Source organism: Thunnus maccoyii, chromosome 16, assembly GCF_910596095.1.
Source record: "Thunnus maccoyii chromosome 16, fThuMac1.1, whole genome shotgun sequence".
In the NCBI taxonomy this organism is placed as follows: domain Eukaryota; kingdom Metazoa; phylum Chordata; class Actinopteri; order Scombriformes; family Scombridae; genus Thunnus; species Thunnus maccoyii.
In genome coordinates, this window is record NC_056548.1 from 20301148 (window position 1) to 20317589 (window position 16442).

Consider the following 16442-nt stretch of genomic DNA (forward strand, 5'->3'; position numbering starts at 1 on the left):
AAATCAAAAATGAGAAATTTGGTGTAAACAGCTTCTGATGCTTTGTTTAGAGGAGACACTGACTCAGAACATCCTCAAGGGGGTGTCAGCATCCATCTGCTGTGTGCTTGTGTGTGTGTGTGTGTGTGTGTGTGTGTGTGTGTGTGTGTGTGTGCATAGGCGCCTGAGCAATGGATCAAGTGGAGCAAACGCATCCCCATTATTCAATTAGGGAGAGCAAAATTATGGTTTTGCTAACCCACTTTTTGTCTTTTTAAAAATAAACGTATCATCATATAGTCCCCGCAATTAGGTGATTATATTTAGGCAGCCTATGTCAATGACCATTTTGCTATTTTCAGCAACTGACAAAAACAAGTAAAAAAAAGAAAATCACATATTTTTGGACCACCCTTTGAGTATGTTCAGTCGAACCCGTTGTTGATCGTTTGCCACACCATGCTTTGGCTGTCAATCACAGTCTGTCAATCCACACAGGAGTCTGACTGTTCACAAAGGTGAGAAACCTGCCATTTAGCTTAACTGAGACCATTGACTGAAAAGAGAACATAGGAAAAGATAGCCTAGTGTATGTTGAATGAACCTGCTTGGTCCATTGACTCCAGCCAAACTTTAATTAGCTAAAAGTAGAATTGTACTGTTGCTGAAATGCCAAACTGATTTTAGTAAATGTTAGCTAACTTTACCAGCCCGCTCACCTACATTAGCTCGCTGACAGGACAAGATTCGGCTATGGATATGGGACGTTCGAAAGGAGCCAAATCAGAGTCGGCTCTTTTAAGTGTAAGGTGGCTATTAACAGGGCTGCCAACTCACACACATTGACCGTGAGACTCATGCAATAAACAATTTTCACACGCTCTCACGCCACACCTCCATTTTCTCACACAGTGAAAAGCAAATTCATAATATGATGATTACATTGTGGTGTGGAAAGAGGACACTGACAGCGCACAGACAGACAAGACAGAGCATCACATCACAACAGCAGCAGCGTGCAGCAGCAAATTATTCAGCCCATCAGAGAGAAAGCAAGAAATATACACAAATCTATTATATTGTAATTTATTCTCATGCATGCTGCTCAGAGTAATCTCAGTCAGTAGCTCTCCTAGCAGCAGCACAGTGTCTCTCCCTCTCCTCTTGTGCCGTTAATATGAAATAGCCATTCTACTAATAATTATTTCCAGTCCTGATCCATCCAATATATACTGTTCTTGATGCATTCTTGGTTTTTATAGCACCCTCAATTTAACTAATCTAGACTAGTGCAGGTGGCCGTTTCTTGATTTAGCTAATCCAAGAGGTTAGGTGGTCTAGAAATGCAGGAATTTTGTTTTAAATTAAAATATTGTTTTTTTCTGGGGGAGGAATCTAAGACTCCTCCACCAATTATGTATTTTTGCAAGTTTGCTCCCCCATTTTAAAACATAACCAGGCACCCATGTGTGTGTGCATGTCCGCTTTTACGTGTGGATTTTTTGAGTGGCAGAGGGAGGAATAGGTTAACGGCTCTGACAAAAAGATGGAGTGTGTGTACGTGTGTGAGATATAGCAAACAGCTGGAAAACTGCAGGTGCAAATCAGCTTTCCATCAGCTTCTCTCCTAATTAAGCAGCTTAATGGGCAGTGGGAAGGTCATTTTGAGGGTTAACTCTGCCAAAGAAAAAGACATAAACACACGCACACCATCAGCATGTTCTTGAACTTATTCCAGAGCTACAGTATCTGGATTTCAGACTGACTCGATATTGCCACAATTTAGCTGCATTGATTTTTTTTTTTTGTGAAATCAGTATATTCTCACACAGACATCACTCATAGCAGAGCTAAAGCAGAGCAAGCTTTAAAAGCCCCTGTCTTCAAGATGCAAAGCTATATTGAAAATGCCTGGAGCTGCTGGTAAAAGTAATAGAATCAGTGACAGGCTGTGCATGTGAAACACAAGGAACCGGAGTCTTTAGCAGCCACAGGTCAGATAAGAGACCCTGAGGCTGCTGGGAAAAACAAACGCACACCAAGCCCTGCCCAGGAAGACAGGGCAGAGCGCGACAGCTTCCTCGTTCAAAGAGAAGGGAGAGATACTTAATTAATCTCCCTGCCGATAAGAGATGGGGAAAAGAAAAGTGCCTTTGAGGTGGAGAGAAGGGGAAAAGACCAGCGACATTAGCTGTTAACCTTCAGGAAGGTCGGTTTGAATCCAAGGCACCATCAAAAAGACGAAACCTTTTTCATCTCATCAACTTTTTTCCAAGGTTCACAGTGACTTTGTATATTCTATGCATTGGATGTGAATGCCTGCATAATACGCCTGTACTAAGCCTGTTCGCAAACTGTATTATCTCCACTGAAATTGACTGTGGTTGCCCTTTGTGCGCTGCAGTATAATCTGTCACACGCTACGTGGTGTGAGCTCCAGTGATTAATACGATCAGCCCTCAACTCACTCACTCACTCATTACCATAGCAATAGCCACTGTAGTGTGCTGCGGCAGTCATGTGAGACATATTCCAAGCTCCCTAAGGTGATCCATCAGAGATCATTGACCATTGCGGTACAGTATCAGTCACACAGACAGAGCCAGCTGCTGGAGGTCAAACAGAATCACCAGAGGTTTCAGGGAAACAATGAGGTACTGGGGATTTGGGAGCAGGTAGACGCATGCACGTACAGTAATCGATGTTACCATACTGGAAGTCACACATACACATTCAAAACAGACACCCTTGCAGCATCAATCACTGGACTCAACAGGAAAGAAAAACCTATTGAGGGAGCAGAAATCGATTCATCGGCAATTTGAAAAGGACAAAGCGAATCGCTCAAACTGCCCCAGACGTGAGATAGCATAATAAAAGCTGCTCCTTCTAACCAAAATGACAAGCGGCAGGTGAATACAGCTCTATCTGGGGTAGTAGGGCAAACAACCATGTCTGGCTTTGTCCCACCAGACACACACACACACACACACAAACAGAAACACTCAAACCACACACACACCTGCTAAGCTGGCAGATACTGCTGCAAGGGAGGGCCAAACAGTCTGCATCCAGATGCTCTGTGGATATGTATGTGTGAGTGTGTGTGTGGGGGGGGAGGAGGAGGAGAGGGGGGTCAGGTCGAGGCTCTTCATCCCATCCATCACTGCCACAGACATGCATTAATCCCTCTCTGCATTCTTGAGGAGCTCTGACGCCAGAGGGAGTTTGCCCTTGTGGCCTCCCCCCACCCTGGGTGTAGAGCACCACTCATGGCCCCTGGAGGCAGCTTTGCCCGCTGCAAGTCAAAAACTTTATTCAGAAATCTGTTGGCACTGTGTGAGCTGATGACTCACTGACGTGTGATTTAAGCTTGGAAAGCCAGAGGACAGGTTGATGCTAATGGATATGGTAATTCAAATGTTACCTCCCTATTGCCAAGGCGAGCCATATGTTCATGGTAAACTAGCACTCCAACTGGCAATGTCTCTACTTTTATGGCCTATTAAGGGCCAAAGTGTAGATTACAGTCAGGCCAAACAGAGCATAAGTCACTCAGCTGGCTCTGATTGAATTCATTGTTCTCTTGACCGTCTGACTGATAACACAAGTAAGTGACCTAGAAAACAAACCAATGAAAATAAATAGGTGAGACATACGGCAATGTCCAGGTCATAGTAATTGTTTGTGCTAGCTCAGCACTTTCACCGCCATTCACATATCACAGTCACATCCGCTAAAGCCTTAAACAAACTGACAGTGAAAGCCAAGATGATGCTTTAAGTCAATTATAGGTGGTTATGCTAGTCTGGGCCTGTCTGGTTGGTTTGCTCATCATGATCAAGGTTAAGAAAGATAACAAAGAAGCTTTTGCTCAGCTAGCCATTAAGGGCCATTACCTAAGGCAATTACAGTCTATATTAAAGCCTCTCTTTTACCACATTGGCAGGTCTGAAAGATTGCTTCTCTTAAGTGCTCAGGACGGATGTTACCTGTGGAGAACTGTCGTCATCAAACATGGCAGCTCCTTCAATGTGGCGCATAAATTGTCCGGTTTTCTTTCTGTCTGAATAAATACACCTTGCACTTTGTGAGATAATTGAGTCCAAATTGACTTACCGGTAAGGTTTTCATGTAGCAAACCTTTCTTTGCCTGTTCTTATTATAATGATCTGCTTTATTCTGCCTTGTTTCAAAGTAGTGACAACTTAAATAAATGCCTGAAACTGAACTACAAACAAGTAGCATTATCCCTCTCTGCCAGAATGGAGGATTAACTCATTTAAAACAAATTTCATGACTGCATTGCTTATTAGGCTGACCTTTTTTGCAGCAGCACATCCGAACCACATAATAAATGCATTAGAAAACATGGGAGTGTGATTTATTTCTGTTTAAAATGAAAATTAATGTGATGATTCTTCAGAGAAGCTTTGGTATTCCCGTCACATTCCTGCACCTGTTTGAGACAAGCATACATCGCGGTCTCTAGTTGAGCTGAGTGGAGCCGGGCAGCTGGGCTGTAGATTGTAGGATAAAAGCGGTGGGTTGTCAACATCAGGTCGCCGGCCTACATCAGAGCCTTGTAAACACAGGACCACAGTCTGGACAGCTAAATAAACCATCCATCAGGTGTAATCAACACTGTTTAGACACATCTTGGGGTACCTTGAGTCTATATGCACGCATGTTTACACACATACAGCACATAAATGTCCTTAAACACTCATGCAGCCTCCAATAAGGATGTACCGCACTTTCAGTACAGCTTTAGTAAACACAGTTCTGAGCTCTGTTCTATAAATTTTCATGCAAAGTAACCATCCTCTGACTTAGACTGCTCACAGCTACTGGCTTTTCAACCAAAGAGGGAGAGTAACTAATATTCTCTATTGAGCTGGATAGTAATCAAAAGGTGGGTTAACTCCCTAAGCAATAAACAGGTTATGAAATAAAACCAGCTTAGTGCAATCTCGCTTTCACAGGAAAGCAGGAACATTGCTGCTCCTGTTATCATTAGCCAAACAAATTGTTTTTATTACAGCTTCAAGCACAGCTGGACGTAATATACAGTATTAGTTACTGAGTACCGTCCATAACAGGTTTACAGCACAGATAAGAAGACAGAAATCTGAGCTAGACTGTCTGCTCAGCATCCTGAAAGCACAGATGATGGGTGGGACAGCTGGTGACGAGCCAGACACAAACACACACACACACACACACAGAAATTTTACTCATCACCAGAGCCACCAGTTTTGGATGTCTGAAGCTACTCTGTGCATGCAGCAGGCTCTTGAATTTCTGCAAAAGATGTAGAGACAAGCAACTATGTGCACACATGAGCTTCATGCAGATAGTCTTACAAAGAATCATGCACATACACATATTGCATTTGTACAGATTTGGATGTCATTTGATTAAAGCCAATCCTTTTTGCACATCAGACCGCAGCTTTCCAACAATCTTGACAGACTTCATTTCACTATGACAGCCAGTAAACAACCACACCTAGGTGAATAAAAACCATGATTGACTGTTAGCTTCAAGCTGTGATGAGCGGTTAAGAGTGTGTGTGTGTGTGCGCGTGTGTGTGCATGTGGGGATGTGTTTTTTGAAAAGTGTGAGAAATAAGGCAACACTGAACACATCCTGCAGAGAGTTCAACACTCACAAACAGGTTTGAACACCTGTGGTGTGACACAAATTTGCATGTCTTCATGCTTCTATTCAAGCAAATGTGACCTGTGACCTAGTTTCTGTCCAAAAACTGTGTCATAGGTTAATAAAATGCAATTCATTGGAGTATATAGATATGTGTTGCGTGCTTAAATGTGTACATACGGGGGTTTGTGTATTTGTCAGTGAATCCTCATTGTAACTCTTAACATTGTGGTTGAAAATCTATAAAGCTCACTGTAAAAAGGAGCCAAAATGCCTAAAGCCAGATTTCACCGTTGAATTATCACACGACATTAGCTGGGAGCCGTTATCGACCTGTAATCCAGAACAGGTGCTCCACAAAGCACTCAGCACCGTGTTTAACTGAGGAAAGCTAAATAAACGGAACAACAAAGACTGACCTGTGCAGGCTGAGGGAAAACACCTAAACCAGTTTCTCTGGTCACGCGGACGCAGGGGCACGTGAGCTAACTTGATTGCTGCAGGAAAGTCACAGAGAAATCTTTTGCAAAACAAATTCCTTTGTCCTGTTCTGCAAAACCTTTTCAGAAACAGGAATGTGGCTCGTAAAGACATATAACACAGGAACAAGCCAAAGCGGGCACCGAATGGCACCTCATCTGAGGGCATGGCAAGACTCGGCTAAGCGCTAGCAGCTGCACCACATGTGCACCGCTTTCACCGACATGATTAAATTAAGGCCCCTGCCAAACTCATTATTATCCCATCCATATAGGGAGGCTCAAGAATGTCAATGAGGACCACGCTCATTATGCAGTCGTCATGCACGGTGCCCAGAAAGAAACAAGTACTCGCACACAATTACAGACTGCAAATCAACAGCATATTCGAGCTGACAGGCTTCTTTTGCGGCTCTGAAAAATTACAGGCCGGTCTTTAATTTTTATTCTGTAAAATAAATTCAACCAATTGAATTACTGCTTAAAGGCAGATGTGACAGCCTGGTGATGTCCCATAGGACAGGCTAGTGGAATCGACAGGCAGATGCTCCAACCAGCAGAGGTCACAGAAGGTCAAGCTGTTCCATTATGAGAGGACAAGGGTGGTATTTATTCACAGCCTTCTCCTCCTAAAACGGGGTGGGCTTAGAGGGAATGGAGATGGATACTTAACCCTTGAGGCAAACGGCTGACTACAAGCCATCCACTGTTTCTCTCATTACTGGTGGAGATAAAGCAATTGTTCCACCCACACCCAGTGAGAGGAAGGTACAAAAAGAAAAAAAAAAGAAGAGAAAGGCAGAAAGAAGGAAGACAGAAAATTGCTGGAGAAAGCCAAAAATTCACAGATTCTCTGACTCCTGAATGATCAAGAGAAAGCGCTGCCACCCAGGCTACATAATAACAGAAAAGAAAGGGGAACACACACTGACAAGACTCATGCACTGTAACCCACTTTAAACAGTAATAATGGCCACAGAGGTATATAGTGGTTTAAACAATCTAACCTGATCTGACTTGTCTGCAGAGTCTGTGAGTCTGTTTTGTCTCAGACTTCATCAAAGTGGCTCTGATGTACCCTTGCGTACAGCATATAGAAAACCATACCAAAGTTTTTCAGCATTTTTCATGCTATGTATGTATAATGTATCTTGGCTTTGGCCTCCTGTGGTTAGCCAAAGTGTACTGCATGGCTTGCCAAAAACCCAGATATCAAGCTTGATGATATGGATGCTGGTAAAAGATCGGAAAGAATGAGTGCGGTCTTCCAGGTTGTTAAAATACTTGTTGGCTTAGAAAAAAAGCCTGTGGCACTGTATGATAGCATGATTAGCAAAAGCAGCAGGCATGTCTGGGACCAAACATGAAACCCATAGACAACCCCGCCCCCCCCTCTCTCTCTTTCTCTCTCGGGCCAGACTTAGGGGCCACTTAAGTGGTGTGCATGTCCATGAAACACAAAAAGGTTGAGATGTGTTAATTAAGGTTTCCACTTCTTATTTCAAAATCTTCTCAGCCATAGGACAAATGAACATATGAATCATCGAGTGAAAGGAAAAAAATACAAAGTTAGAAATTATACATGAGGCTAATAATACAACATGACTGTGTGAGTACAGCTTTCACCCAGCTCTTTGAACCGTAACAGCAATCTTAACTGTCAGGAAAACCCAGTTCCTGACGTTTCTCGACATTGTTATTATTAGTTTAAGCTTGGGCATGCCAGGACGGACGTATGCGCTGTAAATATCGTTATTAGTATAAAAAAGGCAACCATAAGTTTCCAGTGAAGCCGATTTCTCCACGCGAGCAGACCACAGGGCTTGCCACTGGAGACAAAACCACTCGCGCGCGCACACAAAATTACTACCGAGGAGCAGGACAAGCGCCTAAAGAGACAAGAATGGTTTTCAAAATAACTTCAAGAGAGTATCACAGTTATTAAAGTCATTCTTTTACAGTTTCAGAGTCTCTGCCAGGCAGAAACAGACATTTGGACTGAGAAAATTGGAGATTGCCAACAAAAACTGTCAAGTCTGATCACAGATACCCCAGGCAGTATAAGTGAAATTAAGCTTTCTACTTATTGTTTGTATTGAGAGATGAAATGAAAGATGAATTTCTATGCTCTAGACAGTGCATGTCAGTGGGTTGAGTGACACAACATCAGCCACCTATTAGTCACCAGTCAGGGTGTGTTCCTTGGATCACTAACCTCATGAGACCGCGAATAAATGATTTCATCCTCCAAAAGGGGAAATGATTTATAATGAATGACTTCAGCACTGTACGCATTCACTTTACACCAGATCCTGTCACATGCAAGGCGAATATCAATGAATATATAAAAGATGGATTTAGAAAAATGCATCATCTATGAAAGAGGTGTTTTTCCTCTTTGATATGCAGGCAGAAGGATTCCTACCATGAAAGCAGATGAGATAGAGATCAAAACTCTCACACTGTGAAAGCCAGCAGCCGGTTCACACACAGCTAGTCCATCAACATGGATGATGATGGCTTTGAGAGAGTTATGCCGTGTAACACAAGAGTTCTTATTATTCAGCTAGAAAGAATGCAAGCAGAAAAGCTGCTATACAACATGTGCGCCACAGTGGCCTCACATACTTCAGCAGTGATTTTCTCATATGCGCACACACGCCAGTTGTTTTACACGCAGGATATGCACATCCCTTGTAGTTGTGAGTCAGTCGTTCCCCCTTTTACCACAGAACACCAGTCTAAACTGTAGACACTACATATCATCCACATCCAAGGAGATCCATCTGGAAAAGCAAACAAAATGTCCTGCTGAGTGGGTCAATCCACCAGGGAGGATTGAGAGGTACTGGCCACTGATCTAGGCATAAAGCGTAATGGCTAGGATGTATAAAGAGGTGGGGTCACTACTGCAGCAAAGCTCAGAAAGCCTAACAAAGTCCCTTTAAACATAAGGCTTAGATCTTTTATATTTGATAACCTTTCTTGGAGCAAAATGCTTGGATAGAAGAACCAGGACCAGATCCGTGGGAGTCTATAAAACCAAGCAGTTCACTTTTTGGCTCATGCAAGTTTAATAACATTAGGATCGAGCTGCAGACAAATTAGGAGTCAGCTCCTGCAACGACTGTTGAATGTCAAATACCATTAATAGCCTCTGGCATCTCCTGTACACACAGCACACACGTGTGTTTGATATGTTTGCAGCGGCCTAGCGAACTGGTTGCCCTCAATCTCTTTAACAAAATACCATTAGGTTTGGAGATTCTGTGTTGTTGCATTGAGCTTCTATGAGTAGCAAGTTTTAATAATCCTCTGACATGCCTGTGCATCCACTTCAGCTAGACTGCTAAAACTTTTAAAAAGGGGCATTTATGAGAGTCTGGTGGCATCTGCTGTGACACCGTTTGGGGAGAGATGTATTAATATTGCAAGACTGTCCAACGTCGCAACAAGCTGAGCGGCGACCTGCACTCAGCGTAATCTGCTTGGCTTGGCATGAACCCATAAAGGAACTTGCTAGCAATGATACTGACCTTCTTGACTTTGAATAAATTATGTGCCCTTATGTGAGTTGATGGTATGTTTGGGAGCAAAAATGTTCTCAGTGTGAGTTCTCAGAAAGTCTAGAAACCTTTGCACCTGCCTTTTGCACCTGGACCCATCGACTGTGAAAACGACCGGTTCTGTGGATTGTGCGGCAAGGGTGCCATGGAGAGCTAAGCCAAGCAGTGAGGGAGATGATCCTCCTGGGCCAGACAGAGAGAACCCTGGGTTAAACAGCTCTTATGTAACAGTCAAGCAGAGATCATGTCTTGGCGCTAGCAGAGCAGAGAAAAGCGAAGCTGGAAGTTTCTGGCCGATGAGGGAAACCCAAGTCGACCTTAGTGAGAAATGGAGAAAGGCTAGTCAATCTTTGGGCATCCAGAGGGTGCTGTAAAAACAAGCAAGCCCACACACAGGCTATCCTGCTGCGGTCTGGCAGGTACACCACTTGGCTTCCCCTACATTGAGGATGTGATGCATATTAAACTATTTTTCTGCTGTTTTACAGAGGCGTGGACTGCAAAAGCTGATAAAACGTCCAACAACACTGTTTCTTTGGCCTTATCTTTATGTGCTTTACAATGAGCTCTTTCACTTACATATCCTTTTCCTTCCGACAGCCGAGGCCTGTCAGCCAAATAAGCCTTGACGATGATATCGCTCCAGGAAACAGGTTATTTGGATACATTTACCTCTTTGGAGAAAAGAATTTTCAAGAGAGCTTTAATTGAGCATGTTCAGTGAGTGGATGCCAGGATTGCCGGTGACCTAAAGCAATCAGGACCTTGTCTCTGTTTACGCTGGCCTGACGCCAAATGACTGAACCAACATGACAAAGCTTGGAGGCTGAGAAGTGGAGAAAAGAGCTTATCTTGCTCGGAGATCAAACCACCGACTGCTTAAGTAGGGAGGGGGCTGGACAGGCAGAGGAGTGCTAATGAGCCTGAAAATGTTCCTCAACATAACACTAATATAACGGCTGCCAAAGACCTTCCAAAGCACTTCGCGTTTGTCACAAAGCCCGGGAAACTGTGCAGATAAGGGCACATCATGTCCCATGCACTTCAGTGAAGCGAGCTACTGAGCAAGCAAAAAAAGCAAACATCAATAACCTGCACAGTTATGGCAATTTTGTGTTGTGATGACTGATATATGGCTGCTAAAGGTAGACTGTGATGAATGGAGTAATGGACACTGTTGGTTCTGTGTGTGGTAAGTGATGGATTTGTGTGCCTGACAACACCCTTTCCCATCTTTGGGCTACTATATTTTATGCCATATGGTTCAAAGAAATGAACACAGTGCTGATTATTTAACATATGATTCTGCATATGTTGCCAGACTAATTTGCCCAGCACAAGGTGCTACACAACAGCAGAAGAGTGGACTTCCTAAAAAAAGGAAGAACAAAGATATAGTCAATTCTCCACCCACTGATGAGCAGGTGGGATGTGTTGGAGTAAATGTGTACCCAGAATTAGCTCCATCCATCATGGGGACAATACAAGACACATGGCGCCAACTGAACATCCCAGCACCGAGCACTTTGGCCCGTAGCACCAGCTGTGTTTGGCTTTCCAATACGGGAAGGCTAGTAAGTGAGACCTTCTGGCTTATGGACCAAGGTAGGGCAGATCAATCACAATTTCTATTGTTGTTGGGATTGACCGGTGAGCAGGCTTAGAGTCAACGAGTGGGGGTGCAGAAGGGGGTATTTCCATACAAAGAGGACTGTTGGTCGCCTAAAGAATGCACGAACACGTGCCATCTTTAGAAGAAGGTATAAGAAACACGAATATCATGTACATACAGACTTTACTGCGCTCCGCAGAGACATGATGCAACTTCACTGTTTCCATCTTGAATTCATAACCAAAGGATAAAATAGTATTTTACACACAGCAGCAATGCACATAAAAGAATGTGCTTTGAGCATTAAAGATCACACACGCTCCAACAACGTTCCTGTGGCGGCTGGATTGTTAAGATATGAAGTCCCATATGCAGATCAATACACCAGCAAATAACCCAATACCCAATACTCCCTCTCCTCACCATCTCACTGTTCATACATTTTGATAATGAAACTAACTCTTGTATATTCGCAGCTTGTAAATCACTTGGTTAGGTTCAAAGTGATGAGGCAGCATCTTTTTCCAGACTGAAATATTGTATGCTGTCTGGTGTGCACACAGGAATTACATGCACCGCTACTCTACTGCTGCCATGGGAGCTTTTTGCTTCATGTACACCAATCGCCATGTGATTTATATGACCATCGATAAAAGAATGGTAATGGCATGTCTCGCAGTTATTTCTTTGGGGTTAATGAAAGTCTGAATCACAAGTGTAGTCGTCTGGCACTGTTAAAAGCTACCTGACTTCCTTCTTCGCCTGCACCCCAATCATCCACTTGGCAACTCTTAATCTGATACCTCGTTTGACACATTGTTAAAAGCTGCAGCCACCATTTAATCTTCATTTTCTTTGCAAACCTTACAAACCATTCTTTAGCAGGTGACCCTGAAGGAGAGCAATTCAATTTAGACCTACGCGTTAATCTCCTCAAAGGCCCGAGAGCTGTGGCTGTTAAGAGGGGCATGAATGGGCGCATCGGTTCAGTGGGATGAGACTCACATCGCTCTGTTGAGCTGGACAGAAGGTTCCTGTTTGTGCAGCAGAGCAGGGGATCTTGTGTTGGAGCAGATTCACAAAGTGCAGCTGACTGAACAAATCTCTCAAAGTGGATGGGCGTGTGTTTGTGTGTCCGCCAACCCAGTAGCCACAGCAAAACAGGTTAAATTCAGAGTCACTGAATTATGCAGTACACAAGGTACAAAGGATCTCTTTTGGGCTGTTTTTTAGTCACAACGCTCAGTTATTATTTTTGTCTAAACTGGCACCACAAGACAGGATGGGTAAGTCAATGTTGTGTTGGTGATAGCTCTCTGACCTGCAGTTGTGTGCACCCGGAAGGGGTCAAAGCCAGCCATGTGTCTTATGGTTGGCGTAGCGGTGAGTGCGGTAGCAAATGTGAAGCTTCAGCCAAGATGCTGTCAACACCAGCTTTTAGTTCACCTGCTTTTTATAGCAACCACTCCAGACACGGCTGGCCGTACACTACCAGCAAACACTGTGAAAGCCAAATATAATCTCAACCACAGCAGTAAGAAATAGAAACATACAAGTCACCATTATGCCTTTGTGACTGGACTTTCTACACTAAAACAGAAGCTTGAAGGCAAGAAAGGGCACTTCATTGTAACCAAGGGAGCGAATATGCTGAGAAATGTACAAAAGTGAAAGTTTTTGTTTAATCCATTTCAAATCCTTTTGTCCTGGAGATGCTCCAGTCAAGTGGAGCCCCTGTGGTTTTCCCCTGCAGTGCCTCTCTACCTAGAGACAGTAAAAGGCCTTCATCCCCGTGTGACAATAAGCACAGATGTTACCCATGCCTGATAAGTCACATGCACGCCACCTTATATGGAGAAAAATGTGCCGGGGAGAAGACATGAAACATTGGTGTTTCTCGACCAGTGTGCTAGCACTTCAGAATTAACGATGACGGGCACTCACACACAGCCTTCCAAATGGCCTGCGGAGAGAGAACAATTCCAAACTTCTCGGTTGACGTCGGTCGTTGTACACATAAAGCATCAGGCACGAGAAGAGTCATTTTTCCACCACAGCTAGATCGTACTTCTTTACATAACTCCACAAAGTCACACACACAACTTCAAAACACGATTGTTTCATAAGGGAAGTTCCTGTGGTAATTATGTCACTGTTTCAGAATGTTAAATTAGGGAGATGATGAGCAGTAGATGACTGTGACGCAATCCTGTGCCACCCAGAGAGGGGGTAGCATTACATCTCCCTTTTGTCACTGGTAAACAATTTTGACAACTGACAGTCCCACCAGCTGAGAGGCAGAAATTGCAACTTGTGTCACAAAGGGAAAGAGCAAAACAATCACGTTTTCCACTAAAAGAAAATTATGGGTCATACTCAATCAGTATCACTTTGGTTCAAGACCCCATCCCAACCCGGGGAAAACAGAATAGTAAAAACATAGTGTTCCCTGTGGTTGAGGATTTCTTTGCCACAAAAATGTGAACCACATAGGCCAAAATCTGCGTGTGGTGCAACAGCTTCTGTCCATTCAGTTTAGTGATATGATCTCTGAAAGAACAGGGCGCATACATGAGAACAACAGCAATTGTATAAGTAAATAACTACTCCTTTATAGTTCATTAAACAGGCAGGGTGGCAGGAAGGCCTGACGGAATATAAACCAATCACACAGCATGTTTCTCCCTAGAAAAATAAACAGCAGACATTCTTGGCTATCTTCTCTCTTGCGCTCATGTTGGGCTAAGCCTACTTCCTGGATATTGTTCCAAGTAAATGATTAGTAAACATTTACATTGCCTCCACTTATCCGGTACATCATCCAATAACCATTTATCACATTAATTACTGTTATCATATCACTTTTCCTCAAGGTTTAACTTCTCCATTAAGATATGACTTCCAGCCAGAGCCTTCAGACAGATCAGCAGGCCTCTTTATGTTAAACATTAGCCTGTGTTTTTATTGTTACAACCCCACTCAACTGCAAAGGTAGCAGTACAGTCAGACTGACACCTTCCCGTGCCGGTTTCCATGACAGAGGGCCAACCATGCCAAAAGGGCATGCCCAACCCTTCCTCCTGCTCCTTGGATCTATTTGCTCTGGGCAGGCCCTTCACTCCAGGGGTCCCAGGGCCCTTTTGTTGCCTGTATGTGGCTAGATGGCCCTTCCACCCCAGCACACGGCCAAACAACAATAGCAGCTGAGGGTAAATCACATCCAAATACAACAGAGGAACATACCCCAGCATTTAGCGGAATGACCGATGCGCCCTATCTCTCAGTTCATAAATCAGAAGCAAGAAAAGAAGGCAATAAGCAGCTTCTCTGATACTGCTGTGGGCTACATGTTGAACATCTCCACACTACACAAGCACCAACTGTGATCTACTGTGTCAGTGGAATGACAACCCAAATACCTGTGGTATGGAGTTTTAATTAATTTCCAAGGCTGAACATGATGACAGGGGTGGGATTTATTACTCATACCAAATTGCGTTTCACACCGCACAAAAGATTTAATTAACCGATATTGTATTCCAGTAAGTAAAATTAAAACAACAGTTTTAATGAATGATGATTATAAATATAAAGGGAGAGGTCATTCTCTCTCTGTCAACAACAACTTGACCAAAACTACATTGTACTTTCTACACAGTGCCCCGTGTTGTAGGCTATTCCTCAATATAATGACTTTCACTTATGATAATAATGAAATAAAACAATCTGTCACAGTTGCTGCAGCGAGCTATAATACACACAGCGTTCAATGAGGACTCGCTGGTGAATTTAAAGCCGAATAATTACACAAACACCGCCAAACTTTTCTTTAACAAAAACAAACTTTGATCAAATGCGTGTTGAAGAGTTGCAGCGGACAAAGCGCACTTACACATATGCACGGAGTCCTTCACAACCAGCGTGACTGTAAAATAAGTTCGCTTGTAACTTACCGGCTAATGTTTCATCTGGTGAGACATACTCCTCACAATATTCACGTGTTTCCCTCTTCACAACCGCTAAATATAACGTTGTTGCATTTTAAAGAAACATAAAATCGGATTTTTTTGGAGCGTATTTCCACGATTCCTCCGTTCCCAGAACAAATGTTGGTGGGACGGAGCGCCAAGAGACTGCGGACTCCTCCCAGACAATGTGGGGTTAAACTCCTCCTTCCCACGGCCACAGAGAGGGGGGATGGCCGTGTTCTTACACCATGCTATACCGTAGAGGTATATACACATGGATGATAACACATATCATAGTAATTTAGGGGTTCCCAAACAGTGGTTCGGGGATTTCTTGGGGTCCCTCGGGGAGATGTGAGTGTCTTCAGTAAAATATAGTTAAATTACATGAATATTTCACTTTAATTAAAGGGGTCTTCTACCAAATTTACACATGACATTCGGTTTATTCGTCATGAGCACTGCTCAGCCTGTTGTAAAATGTCTGTGTGGTTCTGGAGGAGCTTTCCAAAGTTAAAAGAAATTACCCTGAATTAATGATGTCATCGGTGGTATATTGGCTTGGGTTTGAGACTTAAAACTGGAGTGCAGGACTTTTACATATAAATGAACGTCCGTTACACTGAAGCCTTTGTCAAACGAGCTCACACAATGCTGATTGAGCCTTTCACTGCCAGATAAATCTCTCAACATTCACAGTATATGAAGTTTTTAAATCTGATGTCTGTGGCGATTTTCCCGCCGGCGCAATGGTAGTGATGCATTTCATGTCAACCAGCAATGACTGGTTTCCCAGAGCTGAGGGGCGCCCATTGAGCATACACACCAGGGACTTCTGCTGGCCGAGCCAGCTAACATCCGGTTTAGCCCTGTGCTAACTTTTGACTTTTAACTGACTATTTAACTGTTTACTGTCACTGCCAGATGGGGCAGATAAAAGTTCTGCACTGCAGGTTTAATATTTTTAATACAAAGCTTTCGTTATACACTGCAGGATTTGAAAGATGTATTTCATTAGGGAGGCAGATGGTTTAAATTAAAGATGCTATTGAGTTGTATTATGGGAAATGTAGGATCCAGTGTTTTTGGATCTTGACCCATACTAGAAACTAAAATTCAGGATATCTCAGTCTCTGCTGCTTCAATTTTGACCGTTCTTTTATTTAAAAAGCTC

At 43.3% G+C, this 16442-nt stretch overlaps 1 protein-coding gene across 2 annotated transcripts in view; it reads right to left on the reverse strand.

Annotated features, from left to right (window-relative positions):
* The window catches only part of tiam2a (TIAM Rac1 associated GEF 2a), a 72249-nt gene extending 56795 nt beyond the window's left edge, over nt 1-15454 (reverse strand). For both annotated transcript variants that reach the window (XM_042388072.1, XM_042388071.1), the window contains exon 1: nt 15254-15454. The gene's annotated coding sequence lies outside the window, so the exon portion shown is untranslated. The remainder of the gene's footprint in view (nt 1-15253) is intronic.
* Nucleotides 15455-16442: the final 988 nt, after the last annotated feature.